At 48.5% G+C, this 21,623-nt stretch overlaps 1 protein-coding gene across 1 annotated transcript in view; it reads left to right on the top strand.

Moving 5' to 3' along the window:
- CCDC137 (coiled-coil domain containing 137) overlaps positions 1-21,623 on the top strand; it is a 117,711-nt gene that overhangs the window by 249 nt on the left and 95,839 nt on the right. The window lies entirely within an intron of this gene.

The raw sequence follows: 21,623 nt of genomic DNA, 5'->3' as shown, positions 1-21,623 counted from the left end.
TGGCATGTATTGTATATTGTAGTATAACTGCTTTATATAGCACTTATGTTGGGTCCTTTCTTTGTATTTGCACAGCTTACTAACAACGACAAGACGTCGAAGTGCAGTTTCGGCGAGTAGCACGCTACTTTGGAACTCATTAAGGATTAGTGGTGAAATAGTATAGTGCAATATGAAAGTAATTTGAGTGGTGTATATGTTAGTTATTTGGATTCAGAGGAATAGTGGTGATACACAAGAGGCAAAAGGTTTGCATTTATATAATAGCACTTGCTCCCCTGATGGAGGTGTTGAAGCACTTTTTCGGGGGGGGGGGGGGGGGGGGGGTTGGTTGTTGAAGCGCTTTTTCAGCAAGTGTCATGCTACTCTGAAACCCATAAAGGATTAGTGGTGAATTAGTATAGTGAAATCTGAAAGTAATTTGAGTGGTGGATACGTTAGTCAGTTATTTGGATTGAGAAGGATAGCTGAGGTATAGAAGAGGGAAAAAGGTTTGCATTTATATAGCGCTTGCTGCGCCTGATGGGTGTTGAAGCACTTTTACAGCAAGTAGTACGCTACTCCGGAACCCAAATAGGATTAGTGGTGAATTAGAATAGTGAAATATGAAACTAATTTGAGTGGTGGATACGTTAGTCAGTTATTTGGATTGTGAAGGATAGTGGAGGAAAAAGATTTGCATTTGTATAGCACCTGCTGCCCCTGATGGGGTGTTAAAGCGTATTTTCGCCGAGTAGCACACTACTCCAGAACCCACGAAGGATTAGTGGTGAATTAGTGTAGTGAAATATGAAAGTAATTTAAAGGGTGGATATGTTAGTCTGTTATTTGGTTTTAAAAAGGTAGTGGAGGGAGAGGGAAAGATTAAATATATTATTTTTTTGGGAGCACATAGCAGTAGGACGAGGCTGGGGATGAGTAAAAGGGAGGTGGAGGGGGAAGAGTCAAAGGATAGGGTTTAGAAAGGCTTGTTTGGGGATCTGAATAGTAAAAGAGGTACAATATGATGCAAGGAGGGGCCAAGTAGGAAAGAGTTTAGGCAGGGTTATTTTGGGGATCTTAGTAGTGGTATGGGGTTTGGGATGAATGAGAAAGAAGAGGTAGAGGATAAATTGATAGAGGTATAGGGTGAGAAATAGGGAAGTGCATTGGATATGCTGAATTAGAAGAAAAGTAATAAATATATAGATACATTAGTACATGGAAGGGATGTGTGTGTGTGTGCGTATATATATATATCTCCATTAGTCACCGTCTTCACGTCGGATATTTCCAAAGAACAGCAATGGACCACAAAGTAGATGCTTAAATTAATTTATTGTTGTTGTGCAGATCGGCATAACGCGTTTCAGCTCCTGCCGGAGCCTTGATCACATGACAAAGTTTTACGTTGCTTGCGATCTTTTAAAGTGCCACGTGCTAGTGAAATTGAATTCACATGTCCAAATCACGCCATAGATATAAAAGAGTTACATTTTGTAGTTTTCTTTGTAGTCCCTAGCATTTTGTAGTCTATTTGGTATTTCGTTATTTAAAAAAAATGTAAAGCATTGTTTTTTTTGCGCCATTTTGAGGATACACATCAATGATAAAGTTGCCATTACCAATTCATATTCAAATAATATCTGTATGACATATTTCATTTGACCCGTATGACTAAAGTCTTTTGTGTGTAAACAAAAACGCTTGATTGTAATCACAAATGTCTGGCATGCAAAAAAGTGTTTTTGGTGCTAAAGTGAAAAAAAATGCTTGTCACCTTGTATAGTATATGTGCCCACAATATCATTAAATTCTCTTTCGTCTATATCAATGTTGTCTATTTTTTAACATTATTTTATTATTTTTATGTTATTATTCATTTACTTGCGTGTTGAGATATTGGGGCCCCAATATCTGGTGATTGCATTCAGGACGTTTTTACCAAGGTACTATATGTTTTTTGGGCATACCATTGTGATCAATTGATTGGGTTCTACCATTATGTGCATCTTATTCTGATGTTGTGTGCCCTTGACTGTCGGTATACATAGCATATCTATGCAAACTTGCAACCTGTTAATAATAAATAACCATATAAATATGTATATTCTAAATTATTTGCTTTGTCAGTTTATGTGCAAATTGCACATAGTTGGGTGCAAACACACAATGTGTAAAGTTGCTAATAGGATCATCATAAGTTCTTTACAGTATGGTTGTCAATATATAAAGTATATAATATTAATAAAATCAATAAATAATACATAAATATGACAATATAAAGCTCATAGTAAAATACTAGTCTTAAAATATCAACTGCCATCACTTATATATTCACATAGAACTAAAATTGAGGCCCAATATTAAAATCTTTGCATACCAATCAATAAATAAATGAATCTAAATTGAACAATGCCAATGTTACCAACAGTACCCATGAAAAAGTCAATTCATAAACGGGGTACGAATCCTCTGTCACGTTCAATCCTGTTGGATGTTTAGAGTTCAGTTTCAAAATATATTTGGTTTCCAACTAATGTAACCATTGTTCCCTATTGCCCCCTCCTCTGCTAGGAGGAATCGCATATATCGCAAAGTACCTAAGGTCCTGGCTTCTAGAGTTATGCATGTTCTTAAAATGGCGCGCTACTGGGTAGGCGTTGTCCTGATTGGAAAACGCCCTAAGGTGTTACAAGATGCTTTTGTGCACCTGTAATTTGGTGATATATATTCACAGAAAAAACAAACCATAGGTTTGAGGCCTGTTATAGTTAGGAATTAGCATTTAAAAAGCCTTTGAAATTCACTGAAAAAACATAGGTTTCAGACATGTTATAGTTAGGAATTAGCATTTAAAAAAACTTAGAAATTCAGTGAAAAAAACATAGATTTAGGGGTGTTATAGTTAGTTGGACATTTCACTCGTACAAAACCATTGAAATTCCCAAGTTGTAGTTAGTTGTACTAACTAACTCGCGCGCCCACAATCCACTGCTGATGATGTCACATATTACTTCAATCATGACCTGGTCAGTGACATCACTGATGACATCTCAAATGACATCACTGATGGCATCATCCAGTGAATATGGTTTGCTTCGATATTTAAATAAGTATTATATATATATATATAATCTCAATCTGCCTTGAAGGCTGAGTGGATGTATAAGTGTCTGAATGGAGGATTTAGTAGCAGTGTGATTGACTGTCTAAGTGACGAATTTAAAGTGTCTCACTAAATATATGGGATAGTGATTAAACTGTGTGAATCCCTGTATCACTCTTTCTCTTGTTGTGTAAACTTCTGCATAAGTTGGTTACTAGCTATGTGAAAGTCTACATTAGTTCTTAATTAGTTAAGTGAGTATTTGTATGGGATAGTGAATGAATGTGTGTGTGTGGTTGGGTGGGACCTGTGTGACTGTCGAAAGATGTGTAAATAGTTGATTTAGTACGTATATGAGGTTAAGACTGTATGTGGAAACAGTTGTTTGGGTGAGTGAATCTGTTTATGGGTGTGGTGATGAGTAAATATATTTCTCAATGATACGTCCAACAAACTAGAAATATAAAAGGCAGTGTATGTGACAGTTGTACATAAATAAGTATACATAAGACTCAGTGATTGTATGAGTGATGTGTGGATAACTGTATACTTGTAATAGTGATTTTATAACACACTAAGTATGAGTTACTATCTATATGAATAAATAAAGTGGTCTTTGTGTAAGTGTATAGCTTAGTAAATGTAAGTATGAACAATTTGCATAAGTGAGTAGGATGACTTCATAAGGGAATAGGATGTGTGCTAGTGTGTAATGTAGGTGTATAAGTATATTTAAGTGTTCTATTGATCTTTGTTAGCATGTATGAGTGAATCTATAGGTAAGTGTTTAGATGTGTGTGTAGAAATCACTGAGTGGGTTTTTAGCTCTCGCGAATAGCTTTACACTGCGCAGCAGTGTTCACGCGGCAAGAGTCCTTTTCTCGGGGTTTTGAAAATGGACCTTTACATTCCACACGCTCGTGCGTGTATTTTTAGGTCGAGCTGGAGAAAGCAATGCGAAGCATTGGGTCCAGCGAAGTATCTAATGTTGCCCGTCTCCTGTGAATCTGAGACAGGGGTCGGGCACGCGCGGTGATTGGTGTCTGTGGACGCGCACGTCCAGGCCGGCGCCGTGCACATCTCCCTCCTCAGAGTCCCTGAAGTGTGCAAACACACACATACACACATATGCGCGGGCGCACACACACACACACTCACACGCACACACGCACACACGCACACACACACACACACACAGACACACACACGCACGCACCCCCCCACCCCACTTACCGGGGTCTTTCCGCATGTCCCTGTTTCCCTCGGCAGCCAACGGGTCAGTCTCAGCAACAGGCGGGGCTCTGCACGACCACAGGAGCCCCGCTAGCTCACATGCAAATCTTCCGGCTGGCTACAGGAGCGCTGGGTAGGCTCCTGTCTGCTTCCTGTTTGTGGCCCCGCCCCGTCCCAAAACAAGTTGCCTGGCTTCCTTTCCAATCCGGGCTGCGGCTGTGAGTTTTTTTTCAAAACATGACTTGTTTTATAAGTAAACTAGCTGCCATGTCAGGATAGGACTGCCGAAATGAGCGCGTTTTTTTTAACAAACTCGGCGGCATCTTAAAAGTTGGGCTGAAACCTTGAATTCGAAGTATAATTGTTGTAGTAACTCAACATCTACGATTTAGACATTTAGTGAGCATTTACAATTGAAAAAAATAGTTTTGCATTTTGATGTTATCTAATATACATGTATCATTCTGGCAGTACTAACATGTATTCCATTAAGCGTAATATTAACAAATTCATATTCAATGCACATATCTGATTTACGTTCTTAATTAATTCAGCTACTTATTTTACTTTACGATGTAAATTAAACATGGATTGTTTGCGCAAAAAGACCTCGCGATATTTTAAAGTCCTCATGCTGATATCAGAGTAAGTGAGACATGGCATCTAGAGCTGAGAGAGGAGCCTAAATGCAACCCGTGGGGAATCTTTGCCATCCTGTCTAGAAAGCCTCTGGTTTCGTTTCGCCAGAGACCAGAGCATTCTCCCAGCCAGGACCTTCCAGGTTGACTAACTCGTTTGGGTTTTGGTTCCGCGGGAGTTTGGAGTGAAACAGGGCTATGGCTGTCCGTATTAACGTGGCTTCGGTGTCCCTGCCTATTTGTTACCGCCATTGCTCTGATTGGTTTGGTTGTTTATTCTCTGCATCGCTTTTTGTACTTCTCCCGTTATTACAAAAAAAACAGAGCACTTTACAATGATGCGAAAACGGGCTAGCATGTTGGTGCGATAATGATTCAAGGACACCCTTTGAATTTATTATGAACTTTATTTGAATTCTGAGCAGCGAAAAGTACTGAATTTTAAGCCTACTCAACAGTATAGCAACATGCCTGCTTCGCATTCAATTTTTTTTTCTTTCATTCTCCAGTTAATCTGTATAACTGGTGCGCTACTCGCTCCACCAAGAGAACCCAACTAAATGTAAGTCACATTTGCGCAAATCTCTCTTATTTAGTATTGTCGTCCGTAGTGAAAGTGCAGCATGGGGAACTTGTAAACAATAAGCATTTTCAATGCAATAGGTCTTGTTTCTTCTGTCCCAAAATCTAGCTCATGTATTGTTTCAACCTTAATGTCATTACTCTTCTCCTCCATGTTGCAGTCCTTTTACTGTGCATGTTCTGTCACCTTCTCTTTCTTTCTCAGCTTTACCGCTCCTATATCCCTTTCCATTGATCTTCCTGTTTCACCACTTCCGTTGTCTTCGCTCCCCTCCTTGTTTCCCGTTTTGTTCGTGTAAAATCAGCGCTGCATTAATTTATATTTGAGCATTTTTAGGTGGGACAACAATCGGGGGAAAAAAGCACTTCGCCCGGTACGTGAGTGCCTTGTTTATTATATATCCCGGTGCTGAAAAATGCATCTGTAATGCAATTGGTGCTTCTGTAAAGCGGGCTGATATGTTCGGGTCGAGTTTGCGTCTTTTAATTTTGTTTTATTCCTCCCTTTCATATTTGTAACATGGGACCCGCCGCATTCCGCAAGTATTTTTTATTATATGTAGAATCGAGGTTGCATTTACAATGGCGGCCGTCTTTGAAGGTGGGAACCAGGTTTGAGTGTGGCTGGGGTTTGAACATTCCGTGATTGTAGACAAATCAAAAACATGTCCCGGCCATGGAACTGACTCTGGTTTTTGTTCGCCCCATCTGACACGCAATGTGATGCTTTCAAACAGGATGCGAAAAGTAGAACCGGGGCAGCTGTTTTAATAAGCTGTTGCCGATAAGCTTATATCTGCTCGAGGGCTTGGTTTTGCTAGGCACCAGTAGATTAAGTGATATGCCCCGAATCAGAAGATGTTGAGCGTCATTGCCGAGGCTCGTACTCCGTTCCCCTCATTTGAAATCGGGCGCCCTAGCCATTAGGCTACAACCTCTCCCCTAATCCTAAAGGACGTAGGACAAGTAGTGGTAAAGCTGGAGACCTTGTAGTGCCTGTATGCCACTACTAAGTATGGTGTGCTTGATGGAGCTATATTTGTTGTTCAACTCCATATTTCTACTCTGCCACACCATCTGCCTCCTGCTTATATTTTCCATCAAATATAAAGTCTTGCATACCAGCAGTGCTATGTCATGGCACTCCATCACACTAAGGCCACCCAGCGCTGCTAACTTTGCATCAACCTCATCCGTGCGGCCCCGATTTACCCCCGGTGCTGAGCCCCAATGCAAATGGGTGTGGTCATGACGGAACGGTTCCGTCATGAGCACAGCTCTACCGATGCTCATGACGGAACCGTTCCGTCATGAGCATCGAAAGGGTTAAGAAGCACCCATCACTCACATGGTACCAAGAAGTACCAGCTGTCATATCCCACACTGTAGAGCTCATAGCTTGCATACAGCCAGCAACCGCACTGAACATCAAAGAGCTCCATCAAACCACAGTGATGGCACAGAACAGTTCAAGCCATCGTGCCCTTTACCATAGAGCTCCATCAGAAGGTGATTGCACGCGTCTCCCACTGCTCTAGCAGTCAATACAGTAGGTTTTGTTATTAGGTTTTGTATAGTGCTAGATTACCCGACAGTGTCTTGGCGCTATGTTCTCAAAGCTTTCCTGAATTGTAAAAGTTTTTTGTGAATTTTTAAGATCCAAAGGAAGAGGATTCTACTATTTGACAGTGCCTATCACAAAATGTTTTACACCTCATCGCGCCTTCCTGATTTTTAGTTATCAAACCACCCGCAGTGATATTACTGAACAATGCCAGGCCCAATACTTGTGTAATGCCTACATCCCATTGGCAGTACTCGCCACTTTGTCCTAGACTGTCATAGAGCTTTATCTTTAGTTGATTACACTGAGCCCCATGTACACTCTCCGGTAGAGGTCCCATTGTGCAGAAGTAGTGCTATGTATTTCCTGACCCTACATCATGACTATGAATCTACCTGTTGTTGTTTCCCCAGTGTAGTTTCCTGCACAGAGCCATAAGCTGAGGGTTAATGGCTAGCACATTTAATCACATTATTTCATTATATAGACTGCATCTGCCTCAACCTAGACAGAAGTGGTTGGTGACACTTGCATAATGTGTATTATGGCTTATCCAGACTTTGACCCAGTGCGCAGCTTCGAGCCTGTGTGTTTCAGTCAGTTTTATCGTACGTTAAGGTGTGTCTGGACGATGCTTGCCATTATCGGTTGTCTGTGTGTGAACCCTATTTGTGAGTTATAGAATTAGAGTGTTTGTAGTATTTGAGATTTGTATCTGCCAGTGGGAGTTCAGCATATATTTTGTGACTGCCAGCAAACGGGTGTGTTTTAATTTCAGTGCTGTTTTGTCTGCTTGCTAAACGCAGAGGAATAAGGCGGACGATGACCCCATTATGGGTCTGCCTAGTATCTGCCTGTGTTTTTAGTAATGGACCGAACAAGGGCTCTCTTTGCTGTCCTTTGTTTCTGTTCTTGGATCATTTTGCATTCTTATACTGTTTTTGTAGCCACAATGTTCGCTGTGAGGCTTTTACGTGCTGCCTCCACCTCCTTTATATTCAAATTACCCACAATTCTTTTTTTTGTGGCTTTTTTGCATGATGTACTTATCAACTTACAGTATTTGTGGAACACTTTGGGTTTAGGATGCATAAAGGTGGGAGAATACATAGCGAATAAATCTCAAAGTAGATTAATTAGACATTCAGCCAGTGGGGGAAATCTGCTGGTGCAACCTCACCCATAGATTTCCACCCAAAATTAAACAAGCATTTGCAATGCAATAGGTCTCGTATTTGCGAGAGTTTGAGCTATTGGCATTGTAAATGACAATGTCTTTCATTTATGTCTTTTGAAAACCTGTAATGTGGTGCGTAAACACAAATTATTTACGAGAAGCAAGGCTGGCAGTAACTGCATCTCATTTGCTGCCAGCGTTGCTTCTGGTAAGCATGGACTACAAGTACAAAGAGGCACAGTTACTGCCAGCCTTGCTTGTCGTAAGAAATGCCTATAAACACAAAGTGCGTGTTTACACAATACTTGCAGGTTTTCAGAACACATAAATAAAAGGCATTGTAATTTACAATGCCAAAAGCTCAAACTCTCGCAAATGCGAGACCTATTGCATTGCAAATGCTTGTTTCTTTTCCGGTCTACTATTGGCGTTTGCGTGTGTGTTTTTGTTTAAAAGGGAGCATACCATAGGTCAGAGGCGGGCGCATAGCTCCGCCCCTGGCATATTGGTGTGTGTTACGCACATTTCTAGCATGTGCTTTAAATTATTGCGGGCGTGTGTGTGCGCGATAATTGAAAGCACATGCTAGAAATGCGTGCGCACCACTAGCGGCTTCTGTTTTTGTTTTGAACCTCGCTGCTGCTTGTTTACTATAGCGATCGTGAAAGCGATCGCTTTCAGTGCTGCTTGTTTTTTGTTGCCTCTGGCAGGAAGTTTTCATTTTTACTGAAAACAAGCACTGGAGCTCGCACAGAGGAGCTGGGAGCAGCATCCGCGCCGAACAGCCAAAGCCGGCCACTGACAGCTCTGACCCGGGCACACGCGAGCACCATGTCCCGGAGGCATCATGTGCGGATCATCGTCCAGCCAGCTGGACGAGAGCAAGGGCGCCTATGTCCGAGGTAAGGGCACTTTCGGGCGGGTGGCAGGGAGAGGGGACTAGCCATCGTCAATGCACTGCGTCAGCACCATTTATAAATGCAAATAAAATTCGTACCTTCTTAATATTCTGTCACAGCTGTTTGGAGGGCTGGTGCTATCAAATGCTTAACAGGTAGTTGCAGTGGCGCCAGGATCAGCCGTCTTGTGCCGCGGGGGTGTCGCGGTACCCAGATCATATCATATACGTTACACTGCTTGATTGAAATATCACTGTAAATGCATTTGCTGCTGCTGGGATTTTAATGAGGCGGGTTTCAACATTTCACAGCAGGGCTGCCGTACAGAAGAATACTCTTGTGTCTGTGCAGGACAGCTTTTGCTGCACTTTAAGAGTGAAGTGCTGGCATTGTGCAGCAAGCCAGCTGTGCTCTGAATAGCAAGGGTAGGGTCCCACCCCACGGGTCGGGTCGGGTCCTACCCCACGGGTCTGGTCCCACCTGCAGGGCTGTGATACTCCAGAGGAGACCGCGTTGGCATACACACTACTGAGCAGGCCTGTCGTTGCACTTTTGATGTGAGAGTCCTGGCACTTCTCGGCCATAGTAGCATATGTATGTATGTATGTAAATGTATAGGCATTTATATAGCGCGCTACTTACCCGGAGGGTCCCAAGGCGCTTCGACCGCTGCGAAACCCTTCCTGGCTTCCCTGAGAGATGGTCCCTTAATGGGTATCTCCAGGGTGAGACCAGGCATCCCCGGCGGTCTGGTGGGGCCTGTAGGAAGGGGGAGGCTCTAGTTGGCGCAGTGGAGCACTAGCGACAAGCAGGGACTCTCTCTTCCTCGTCAGGGCTGAGGGTTACCTTCCAGACAACCTCTGCTTACCCTCTAGGTAGTGTGGCTTAAGCAGTCTTAGGCTAATCTTTGGGGCACATAGGGTTAAACATTTGCAATATTACACCATCACAACCAACCCACCACACAATGACACCAAACTGTATTTGTAAAAATATATATCTTTATATAAATTTCAAGCAGGCTTGTAAATACAGTTGTCAAACTTTCAATAGCGGTTCCAGTTTACTTAAGTTCAGGTTGCCACAGTTCTTTCTTAGCAATAAGCAATCTTTTGGGCCTTCTGCCCAGGTTCAACAAGGTTCAGTGTCTCGTAGCGCCTCAATGCGCTTTCCGCGGTCTCCGCTTGCTTCGCAGAGGAGATCGGGCCTGGCCGGCCAAAGCTCACGCTTCCCGCGTGGGTCTCGAGGACCAGGAGCTGTGCGAGCCTCGGTTTCAGAGGCGGCTCGCGTTGGGAGCAGATAGCGCGGTGCGAGCTCGAGTTGCAGGACGCTCGCACCGTGAGGATACAACACAGTACCTTTCAAATTCTTGTGGAGCGGGCGGCTTCCAGGGGAGCTGTCCCACGTCGCGTTGCTTTTCCGGGGTCGCTGTTCGCTGCGGCTCTCAGCCGGGCAGGTCACGGGTCATCCGGGGCGGCGGTGTTCAGTGGCGGCAGGGTCCTTCCTTCGTCGTTCGCTCCGACCCTGGAGGCGGCGGCTGTGTGGTGGCGGCAAGTGGCAGTACGGTCCCCAAGTGCAGGACGTACCCAGCCAAAGTGCCGGTTGCAGCTGTGCGCTCACAGCTGAGCTGTCGGGCAGGTTACCGACCAGAGGGGGGTTATCACAGGGCGGCTGTCCGTCTTCGCAGGTGGATTGACGGCTTGAAGCGCAGTCAATTCGGGAGCTTGGACCGGACCGGTCCTCCTTCACGTTGCTCTCGGGCTCCCGGTGCAGATGCGGTCACGGTGTTCGGGCCAGCGGCGGCTGGACCTCACGTTGCTCTCGCTGTTGCTTTGGGCCCCGGTCACGGTGCTTGGGGGGATGTCGACGCCTTGGATTACGGGGAGCGTGGCAGGCTTGCCCAGCGCTCCCAGACCCCTCTGTCAGTACTGCAGCGATAAGCAGCACACACAGTCGCTTTCTTCAGGATGTAGTGCCCACTGGTCCTGGGGCGCTGGTCAGGGGGCAAGTTCAGCAGCAAGCCCTTGGAGATCTTTCAGCAGAGTTTGGCACAAAGTTTCACAAAGCAAAAGTCTTCTTGTAGTCTTTCCATTTCCTCTCCTTCTGCAGCAAGGCACCAGACACAGGCAAGAGCCAGCACTCTTCCTTGTCCTTCCCGGTCCTTCTCGTCGGGCAGAGTTCCTTCTGGAGCACAAACAGGATCTAGTTTACAAGGAGCAGGGCTCCTACTTTTATACTGCATTTCTTTTGTTCTTGCAGGCCAGGGGGGCCTTTGCATAGCCACTTTCAGTCCTTGAGTACTCTGGTGGGTGTAATCCGGCTTCTGCTTTCAGTGTGAGGGGCAGGCGCATCAGACGCCCCACAGGAGGTGGAGCCAACATTGTGTGGACAGGGGCAGCCAGAAGTACCTTGTTGATGGGGCTTCGCCCTTCCTGGGCCAGGTGTCGGCTGAGTCATCAGTCGCTCCCCAGGAGGGTGGAGCCAGCATTGTGGTGGCAGAGCACAGCAGGATTCAGAGTCAAGAGCCACTCCTACCTCCCACTAAGGTGTAATCTGCGCATTCACCACCTGTCATCCTCCAGCCCTGTCACTCACACATCCCAGACAGTCAGATACACACACCAGCAGAGGCGGGCTGAAATGGTTAGGCAAGCAAATGCTAACTTTCTAAAAGTAGCATTTGCAAACACAGGATACTAAAATAAACTTTACTAAAAGAAATATTTTATTATTCTGAGTTCAGGCATACTAAACATGACTCTCTACCATGCTCCCTGAGCCTGCTGGGATTATAGAGTGTAATAATTCCAGCAGCCCGTTCTAGCCTAAAGGAAGCAGGTAGCCTTACAATAGTGAAATACGAATTTAGTTGTAATTCACTACTAGGACATGCCACACACATCAGGGCTTGTCCTACCTTACACTTACAATGCACCCTGCCCTCAGGCCTACCATAGGGGTGACTAATATGAAGTCAAGGGAAGGTTTAGGGGCTGGCAAGTGGGTGCACTTGCCCAGCCAGCATGACAGTACGAGACTGCACGCAGGTTCTGCTATGGCAGACCCCAGACACATCTTAAGGCTGCTTCTGTGGGTGGCGCAACCAGGCTGCAGGCCCACTAGCAGTATTGGCATTCACAAGCCCTGGCACTCCTAGTGCACTTTACTAGGGACTAACAGTAAATCCAATGAACCAATCATGGACATCAATCACATGTACAATTTACAGTAGGGAGCACTTGCACTGCGGCACGGGTCGGCCGTGGTGCAGTGCCCTGAGTATCGGAAAACCAGCAAAACATCGGAGGCACACCAGCCAAAAGTGGAAGGGAAACTCACGCCAAGGTGCCAGGTCTAACACGTGTCCCCTCCAGCTGAAATGTGGGGGGAACTACCCTTCCCCAGGGAGTTCCACATCACTAAGGCGGAAAAATCTGGACAGACCGTCAGCGTTGGCGTGATCGGTGCCAGGGCGGTGTTCCACCGTAAAGTCCATACTCTGTAGAGAAATGGACCACCTCAGCAGTTTCGGGTTCTCACCCCTCATCTGCATCAACCATCTGAGGGGCCTGTGGTCTGTCTGAACTCGGAAGTGAGACCCAAACAAGTAGGGTCTTAGCTTCTTCAGCGCCCAGACCACAGCAAATGCTTCTCGCTCTATTGCACTCCACCTACTTTCCCGTGGAAGTAACCTCCTACTGATGAAGGCTACGGGTTGGTCAAAGCCCTCCTCAGTCATCTGTGAAAGAACAGCCCCTACACCATGCTCTGAAGCGTCTGTTTGCACTATGAATTCCTTGGAGAAATCAGGAGCCAGGAGCACGGCGCCGTGCACATGGCAGTCTTCAGGGTGTCAAAAGCCTTCTGACAGGTGTCAGTCCAAATCACATTCCTGGGCTGCTTCTTCGAAGTCAGCTCTGTCAAGGGGGTCACAATCGTGCCATAGCCCTTGACAAACCTCCTGTAATACCCAGTGAGCCCCAGGAAGGCTCTCACTGCAGTCTGGGTCTTGGGGGGGTTCCCAAGCCAGGATGGTCTCGATTTTGGGTTGCAAGGGTGCCACCTTGCCACTCCCCACTTGGTGTCCCAAGTACACCATGGAACCCTGCCCAATCTGGCACTTGCTTGCCTTGATTGTGAGGCCTGCTCTGCGTAGGGCCATCAACACTTCCCAGAGGTTTCGCAGGTGTTCTGGCCAGGTGCCACTGAACACCGCGATGTCATCCAGGTAGGCGGCACTGAACTCATCCAGCCCAGCCAACACCTGGTTGACCAATCTCTGAAAGGTGGCAGGGGCATTCTTCATTCCAAATGGCATAACCCGGAACTGGAAATGCCCATCTGGTGTAGAGAATGCTGACCTCTCCTTTGCCCCATCGGTCAAGGCGATCTGCCAGTACCCAGACATTAAATCAAACGTGCTGAGGAACCGGGCAGCCCCTAGCCGATCAATGAGCTCATCAGCTCTGGGGATGGGGTGCGCGTCAGTCTTCGTGACTGAATTGAGTCCTCTGTAGTCCACACAGAACCGGAGTTCGGGTGTGGCTCCCGGCGCAGCAGCCTTTGGGACCAAGACAACGGGGCTGGACCAAGGACTGCTGGAAGACTCAACCACCCCAAGGGCAAGCATCTTGGAGACCTCCTCCTTGATGCAGGCCCGGACCCTGTCAGTCACTCTGTAAGCCTTATGCTTCACAGGTAAGCTGTCTCCTGTGTCCACATCATGGACGCACCAATCCGTGACACTAGGAACCAGGGAGAACAGATCTGGAAACTGCCCCAGCAACTGGCGGCAGTCTTCCTGTTGTTCGGGGGTCAGGGTGGGTGAGAGGTTAACTCCATCCACTAACCCGTCTTTCTCACAGGCCACTAAGAGGTCAGGAAGAGGCTCCGACTCCTCCTCCATTCCATCATCAGTTGCCAACAACATGCCCACTTCGGACCTTCGTAAGTGGGGCTTGAGGCGGTTGACATGTAGGACCCTCAAAGGGTTCCTGGGCGTCTTCATGTCCACCAAGTATGTCACTGGGCTCTTTCGTTCCACAACCTCAAATGGACCTGTCCACTTATCCTGAAGGGCACAGGGTTCCACTGGGGCCAGGACATACACCTCTTGTCCAGGCTGAAGCTCGACCAGAGTGGCATTCTGGTCGTACCACCGCTTCATCTCCTCCTGGCTTGCTTCCAGATTTGCCTCGGCAAGTTGTCTGAAGCGCCGGGTTTGGTTTCTGAAGGCCAGCATGTAGCTATATACATTCTGGGGAGGTTTCCTGGGAGATTGCTCCCAGCCTTCCTTTACCAAACTCAGTGGTCCTCTCACGGGGTGACCGTACAGCAGTTCAAAGGGGCTGAACCCTAGGGACTTCTGTGGTACCTCGCGATATGCAAAGAGCAGGCATGGTAAGAGGACGTCCCACTTACGCCTCATTGGACCTTCCAGGCCCATGATCATGCCTTTCAGGGTTCGGTTGAATCTTTCAACCAACCCGTTTCCTTGGGGATGGTAAGGCGTGGTGAACTTGTACGTTACACCACACTCTTGCCAAAGGGACTTCATATACTTGGATATGAAGTTGGTCCCCCTGTCGCTCACCACCTCTAGAGGGAATCCTACTCGTGAGAAAATTCCCATCAGTGCACGTCCCACCACGGGGGCCGTCACTGTCCTCAGAGGGATGGCTTCAGGGTACCGGGTGGCATGATCCACCAAGACCAGGATGAACCTGTTGCCCATGGCTGTCTTGGGGTCCAGAGGCCCAACAATGTCAATACCCACTCGCTGGAATGGCGTACCGACCACAGGGAAGGGTTGGAGGGGAGCCTTGTTCTTCCCTCCGCTCTTCCCACTTGCCTGGCAAGTCGGACAGGTCCTACAATGAGCGTCTGAGCTCTTGTGCATTTGGGGCCAGTAAAAGTGGGTGACAAGCCTGTCATAGGTCTTGTCCATCCCCAAATGTCCTGCTAAAGGCACATCGTGAGCCAGACCCAGTAGGAAGGCTCTGAACTTCTGGGGTACCACCAGCACACGGGCTGACCCAGGTTCAGCAGCCTTAGGCTCTGAATACAGGAGGTCGTTCTCTCAGTACACATAATGTGTTTTGGCCTGAACACCATTGGCCTGGTCTGCAGCCTGCTGCCGCATACCCACGAGAGAAGGGCATTCTTTCTGCTCCTTGCAGAATTCCTCCCTGGAGGGTCCTCCTTCTTGCTGCCAATGGGTCAGCTCAGGCAGGTCCCCCAGTTCGGCAATCTGTTCCCCTGTAGGCTCCAGGGCATCCCCCTCAAGGTCTGCTTCCTCCTGGACCGTGGGAACTTCAGGGGCCGGTTTCCCGCGCCCCCTGCGCCTTCTCCCTAAGGCCGGTTCCTGGGCCTCTCCTTCAGGCCCCAGGACCTCTTGATCACCCCTACTGGCTGCCATTGACCGGGTGGTCACGCACGCCCAGTCAGGCAGACCCACCATCCGCAGGTGAGTCGTCTTCTCCACCTTTTCCCAAGGGGAGTGCTCCAAGTCATTCCCTAGCAAACAGTCAACAGGCATGGTTTTCCTCACACAGACCTGCAGAGTACCAGAGACCCCCCCCCCACTCGAAGGGAACTTGAGCCATCGGACACTGACTCTCTGAATTATCAGCATTGATAACCCTACAGTAGGCATGGGGTACAACCTGCTCTTGAGGCACCAGGTGCTGCCTCACTGCAGTCACACTGGCTCCTGTATCTCTAAGAGCCTCAGCTTCCTTACCATTGATGATCACCACCTGCCCATATTTCTTAGTGTTAGAGGGCAGGTAGTTTGTAGGGATCATCTCACTGTCTCCTAGTGAGACTAGGGTCATGTGAACGGGATCTCCACCCCCCGGGACCATCACTTCTTCTCCTAAGTGAACACTAGTCACTTGACGGGGCGGAGCACCAGTGGGTGCGGGTTTTCCAAACAGGCGACACTTGGGGTCACTGGATATGTGCCCCGGCTCACCACATTTGAAACAATTGAAGGGCCCCTTTGGAACAGGTCTACCTGTCGGGGCCCCATTCTGCTTTGGGGGTGGGGGAGGCTGAGAACCTTTCTGCTGGTCCCCTTGGGGATTACTTTGGGGGCCTTTTTGGAACACTTTCTGTTTTCCCTTGTCCCCCCCACTCTTCTGCTGGGGACCCTGCCCACCCTTGGCGGAGTCTCCCACGGGACCTTTGTGGACCCTGGTGCTGAGCCAGCGGTCCGCCTCCTCAGCAAGCTTCCTCGGGTTGGACAGCTTGCTATCGATCAGGTGCTGGCGTAGCTCAGGAAAACAGTGATCAGACAAGTGCTCCCATGCAATTAAATCAAAGAGACCTTGAAAATCATTCACTTTGCTACCCTTCACCCAACCATCCAGTGCTCTGCAAAAGTAAGTCACATACTCCACATACGTATTCCCAGGCCGCTTAGTACATCCCCTAAACTTCTGTCTATACATTTCAGGGGTAAGCCCATACCTGTTCATTAAAGCTTCTTTCATGTGGGAATAGGATCTCTGATTTTCAACGGGCAAATCTAGCAAGGTATCCCGCCCTTCGCTAAGGAACCTCCCCCACAACCCCGCTCCCCAATCCTTGTCAGGGACCCGGTGGGAGGACATGGCTACCTCGTATGCCCTAAACCACTGTCCTATGTCATCCCCCTTAAAGAACTCTTTAACTACATCCTTGGGGATGTGCACTCTTGACTCTACCTGCACCGGCGTTGTGCTGCCACCAGAGGGAGGATGATCCAAGTTTCTCTCCTTTAGACTCATCTCCCTCATTTTCAATTCGTAATCCATTTGGTGCTTTCGCTCTTCCAGCGCCATTCTTTTGGTTTCAAGCTCCAGTTGGATTTTTAATTCTGCCAGCTTCCTTTCATGATCCCTCGTTTCCTTCCTGTCTGCCAGCTCCTCTGGCGACAGGCCTTTACCAAAGCTGTGCACGCTGTCTTGCCTTTCGATATCCACCAGATCCACAGGTGCATTCTGCTCCTCAGTTGCATCTTGCTCCGCGAGGGCATCTTGATCCTCCGGGGCCTTTCTGGACTCTATCCAGGCTTTCAGGGCCTTGTAGAGCTCTGGCTTGTTCTTGCAACCGGCGTGCGGAACCTTGAGTTTCTTGCAAAAAAACTTCAGTTCAACTCTGGTGTATTTATCCAGCTTTGCTGCGTCCCATTCCACCTCCAACATCTCGGAGGTCGTGGACTCCGCTCCATCCAGGCTCTTCGTGCCCGGCATGGTTTCTTCGCTAGGGATCTTCTCTCGGCAAAATTACAACAAAACCTGTGGCCAAGTAACTGGACTGAAATCACTGTGCAATGGTCAGAAGTTAAGGTATAGACACTGCAAATGTAAATTCGAAAATCCTCACCGCTGCGTCCAATGTAGGAAGGGGGAGGCTCTAGTTGGCGCAGTGTAGCACTAGCGACAAGCAGGGACTCTCTCTTCCTCGTCAGGGCTGAGGGTTACCTTCCAGACAACCTCTGCTTACCCTCTAGGTAGTGTGGCTTAAGCAGTCTTAGGCTAATCTTTGGGGCACATAGGGTTAAACATTTGCAATATTACACCATCACAACCAACCCACCACACAATGACACCAAACTGTATTTGTAAAAATATATATCTTTATATAAATTTCAAGCAGGCTTGTAAATACAGTTGTCAAACTTTCAATAGCGGTTCCAGTTTACTTAAGTTCAGGTTGCCACAGTTCTTTCTTAGCAATAAGCAATCTTTTGGGCCTTCTGCCCAGGTTCAACAAGGTTCAGTGTTTCGTAGCGCCTCAATGCGCTTTCCGCGGTCTCCGCTTGCTTCGCAGAGGAGATCGGGCCTGGCCGGCCAAAGCTCACGCTTCCCGCGTGGGTCTCGAGGACCAGGAGCTGTGCGAGCCTCGGTTTCAGAGGCGGCTCGCGTTGGGAGCAGATAGCGCGGTGCGAGCTCGAGTTGCAGGACGCTCGCACCGTGAGGATACAACACAGTACCTTTCAAATTCTTGTGGAGCGGGCGGCTTCCAGGGGAGCTGTCCCACGTCGCGTTGCTTTTCCGGGGTCGCTGTTCGCTGCGGCTCTCAGCCGGGCAGGTCACGGGTCATCCGGGGCGGCGGTGTTCAGTGGCGGCAGGGTCCTTCCTTCGTCGTTCGCTCCGACCCTGGAGGCGGCGGCTGTGTGGTGGCGGCAAGTGGCAGTACGGTCCCCAAGTGCAGGACGTACCCAGCCAAAGTGCCGGTTGCAGCTGTGCGCTCACAGCTGAGCTGTCGGGCAGGTTACCGACCAGAGGGGGGTTATCACAGGGCGGCTGTCCGTCTTCGCAGGTGGGTTGACGGCTTGAAGCGCAGTCAATTCGGGAGCTTGGATCGGACGGGTCCTCCTTCACGTTGCTCTCGGGCTCCCGGTGCAGATGCGGTCAAGGTGTTCGGGCCAGCGGCGGCTGGACCTCACGTTGCTCTCGCTGTTGCTTTGGGCCCCGGTCACGGTGCTTGGGGGGATGTCGACGCCTTGGATTACGGGGAGTGTGGCAGGCTTGCCCAGCGCTCCCAGACCCCTCTGTCAGTACTGCAGCGATAAGCTGCACAGACAGTCGCTTTCTTCAGGATGTAGCGCCCACTGGTCCTGGGGCGCTGGTCAGGGGGCAAGTTCAGCAGCAAGCCCTTGGAGATCTTTCAGCAGAGTTTGGCACAAAGTTTCACAAAGCAAAAGTCTTCTTGTAGTCTTTCCTTTTCCTCTCCTTCTGCAGCAAGGCACCAGACACAGGCAAGAGCCAGCACTCTTCCTTGTCCTTCCCGTCGGGCAGAGTTCCTTCTGTAGCACAAACAGGATCTAGTTTACAAGGAGCAGGGCTCCTACTTTTATACTGCATTTCTTTCGTTCTTGCAGGCCAGGGGGGCCTTTGCATAGCCACTTTCAGTCCTTGAGTACTCTGGTGGGTGTAATCCGGCTTCTGCTTTCAGTGCGAGGGGCAGGCGCATCAGACGCCCCACAGGAGGTGGAGCCAACATTGTGTGGACAGGGGCAGCCAGAAGTACCTTGTTGATGGGGCTTCGCCCTTCCTGGGCCAGGTGTCGGCTGAGTCATCAGTCGCTCCCCAGGAGGGTGGAGCCAGCATTGTGGTGGCAGAGCACAGCAAGATTCAGAGTCAAGAGCCACTCCTACCTCCCACTAGGGTGTAATCTGCGCATTCACCACCTGTCATCCCCCAGCCCTGTCACTCACACATCCCAGACAGTCAGATACACACACCAGCAGAAGCGGGCTGACATGGTTAGGCAAGCAAATGCTAACTTTCTAAAAGTAGCATTTGCAAACACAGGATACTAAAATAAACTTTACTAAAAGAAATATTTTATTATTCTGAGTTCAGGCATACTAAACATGACTCTCTACCATGCTCCCTGAGCCTGCTGGGATTATAGAGTGTAATAATTCCAGCAGCCCGTTCTAGCCTAAAGGAAGCAGGTAGCCTTACAATAGTGAAATACGAATTTAGTTGTAATTCACTACTAGGACATGCCACACACATCAGGGCTTGTCCTACCTTACACTTACAATGCACCCTGCCCTCAGGCCTACCATAGGGGTGACTAATATGAAGTCAAGGGAACGTTTAGGGGCTGGCAAGTGGGTGCACTTGCCCAGCCAGCATGACAGTACGAGACTGCACGCAGGTTCTGCTATGGCAGACCCCAGACACATCTTAAGGCTGCTTCTGTGGGTGGCGCAACCAGGCTGCAGGCCCACTAGCAGTATTGGCATTCACAAGCCCTGGCACTCCTAGTGCACTTTACTAGGGACTAACAGTAAATCCAATGAACCAATCATGGACATCAATCACATGTACAATTTACAGTAGGGAGCACTTGCACTGCGGCACGGGTCGGCCGTGGTGCAGTGCCCTGAGTATCGGAAAACCAGCAAAACATCGGAGGCACACCAGCCAAAAGTGGAAGGGAAACTCACGCCAAGGTGCCAGGTCTAACAGGGCCGTTAGTGAAGATGAGGCAAGCTAATGCCCAGAGTTGCCGAGTGTGATCGCTGATCAGAGTGGGCACCGAGGCGAGAGAATTATCGAGTCCGCTGACCCTGGTCCAGAAACCTGCCGCGCCGGGAATCGAACCCTGGTCCCGGGCCGTCCTCTGCTCTCGGGTCTGCCGCCTCTAGCCAGTGAGCCACACTACTTCACTGTCAACAGGGCAGTGCCCACACCTCTGCGCAGAGTTTGTATGCCGCAAAATGAGCAGTACATGTGCTTACCAGCAGAGCTGCTGTCCTACTATTGGGACAGTAGAATATGTTCTAGGTAAGGCTGCTGTGCTTTTAATGGGAAAGTAGTATATCTTTTTGGCACAGTTGCTATACTTTCAGTGGGACAGTAGCAGCTGTTCCTGGCAGAGCTGCTGTCCTTTATTGGGGTTGTAGTGTTGTTTCTCGCAGGGCAGCTGCACGTTTGATGTGATGGGACAGTAGTGTCTCTTCCCGGCAGGGCTAATGTATAGTTACTGGGCTAATTGTGTCTTTTCCCGGCAGGGCTGCTGTACATTTAATGGGATAGTAGCATATCTTTCTGGCACAGTTACTATACTTTCAGGTGGACACTAGCAGCTGTTCCTGGCAGAGCTGCTGTCCTTTAATGGGGTTGTAGTGTTGTTTCTCGCAGGGCAGCTGCGCGTTTGATGTGATGGGACAGTAGTGTATCTTCTCGGCATGGCTGCTGTACGAATAATATAACAAAGTTAGCACGGCCAGCATGTGTATTTATTAATATATGTGACCAAACCAACATTGGTCATCCGGTCAGGCTCTGTCCCATAAATGCCCCCCGTTCGTGCCTTCAAATTTGTGTTTTCTTCAGAGCCATGACTTCGCGGCTCGCCCCCCACCCCCACAGAGGCCATTCACAAACTACTCCTCGTTTAGTTTATTTAAAGTGCGAGCTCTAGTTTTCCCTTTTACTGCTGGCGAGCTTGATTTCCCCTTCTTTCATGTGGTCGCTGGACAGGAACATCTGAAGTGAATACTTGTTTCCTTTTCTGTGGAGCACTCCATCAGAGCGGTGGGTTTTTGACCCGTCACACTTGTGTACATTGCTCCGTGTGCACTCCGTGTTGCTTCCTGTTGCCCAGCTGCTTCTTCCAGCCCTCTTTCCCAGTGTGTCCCCCTGTGTGATTCTCCCCATTACTCCCCCCCGTCCATTAGAGCGGTGTGTTTTTGACCTGTCACACTTGTGTAAGTTGCTCCGTGTGCACTCCGTGTTGCTTCCTGTTGCCCAGCTGCTTCTTCCAGCCTTCTTTCCTCGTGTGCCCACCTGTGTGATTCTCCCCATTGCATTTCCCCCTAATTCTGATGTTGCTTTTGCTCTTGTCCTCCACATCTGCATCTTTTCCAGCCCTTCGCCTTTTGCTTGTGTCCACTTCCGTGTTGCTTCGGCGCCCCCCTTCTACCCTTGTGTAG

This window comes from Lissotriton vulgaris, chromosome 7 (genome assembly GCF_964263255.1).
Source record: "Lissotriton vulgaris chromosome 7, aLisVul1.2, whole genome shotgun sequence".
Lineage (NCBI taxonomy): Eukaryota > Metazoa > Chordata > Amphibia > Caudata > Salamandridae > Lissotriton > Lissotriton vulgaris.
This window is presented reverse-complemented; position numbering and strand designations above follow the sequence as displayed.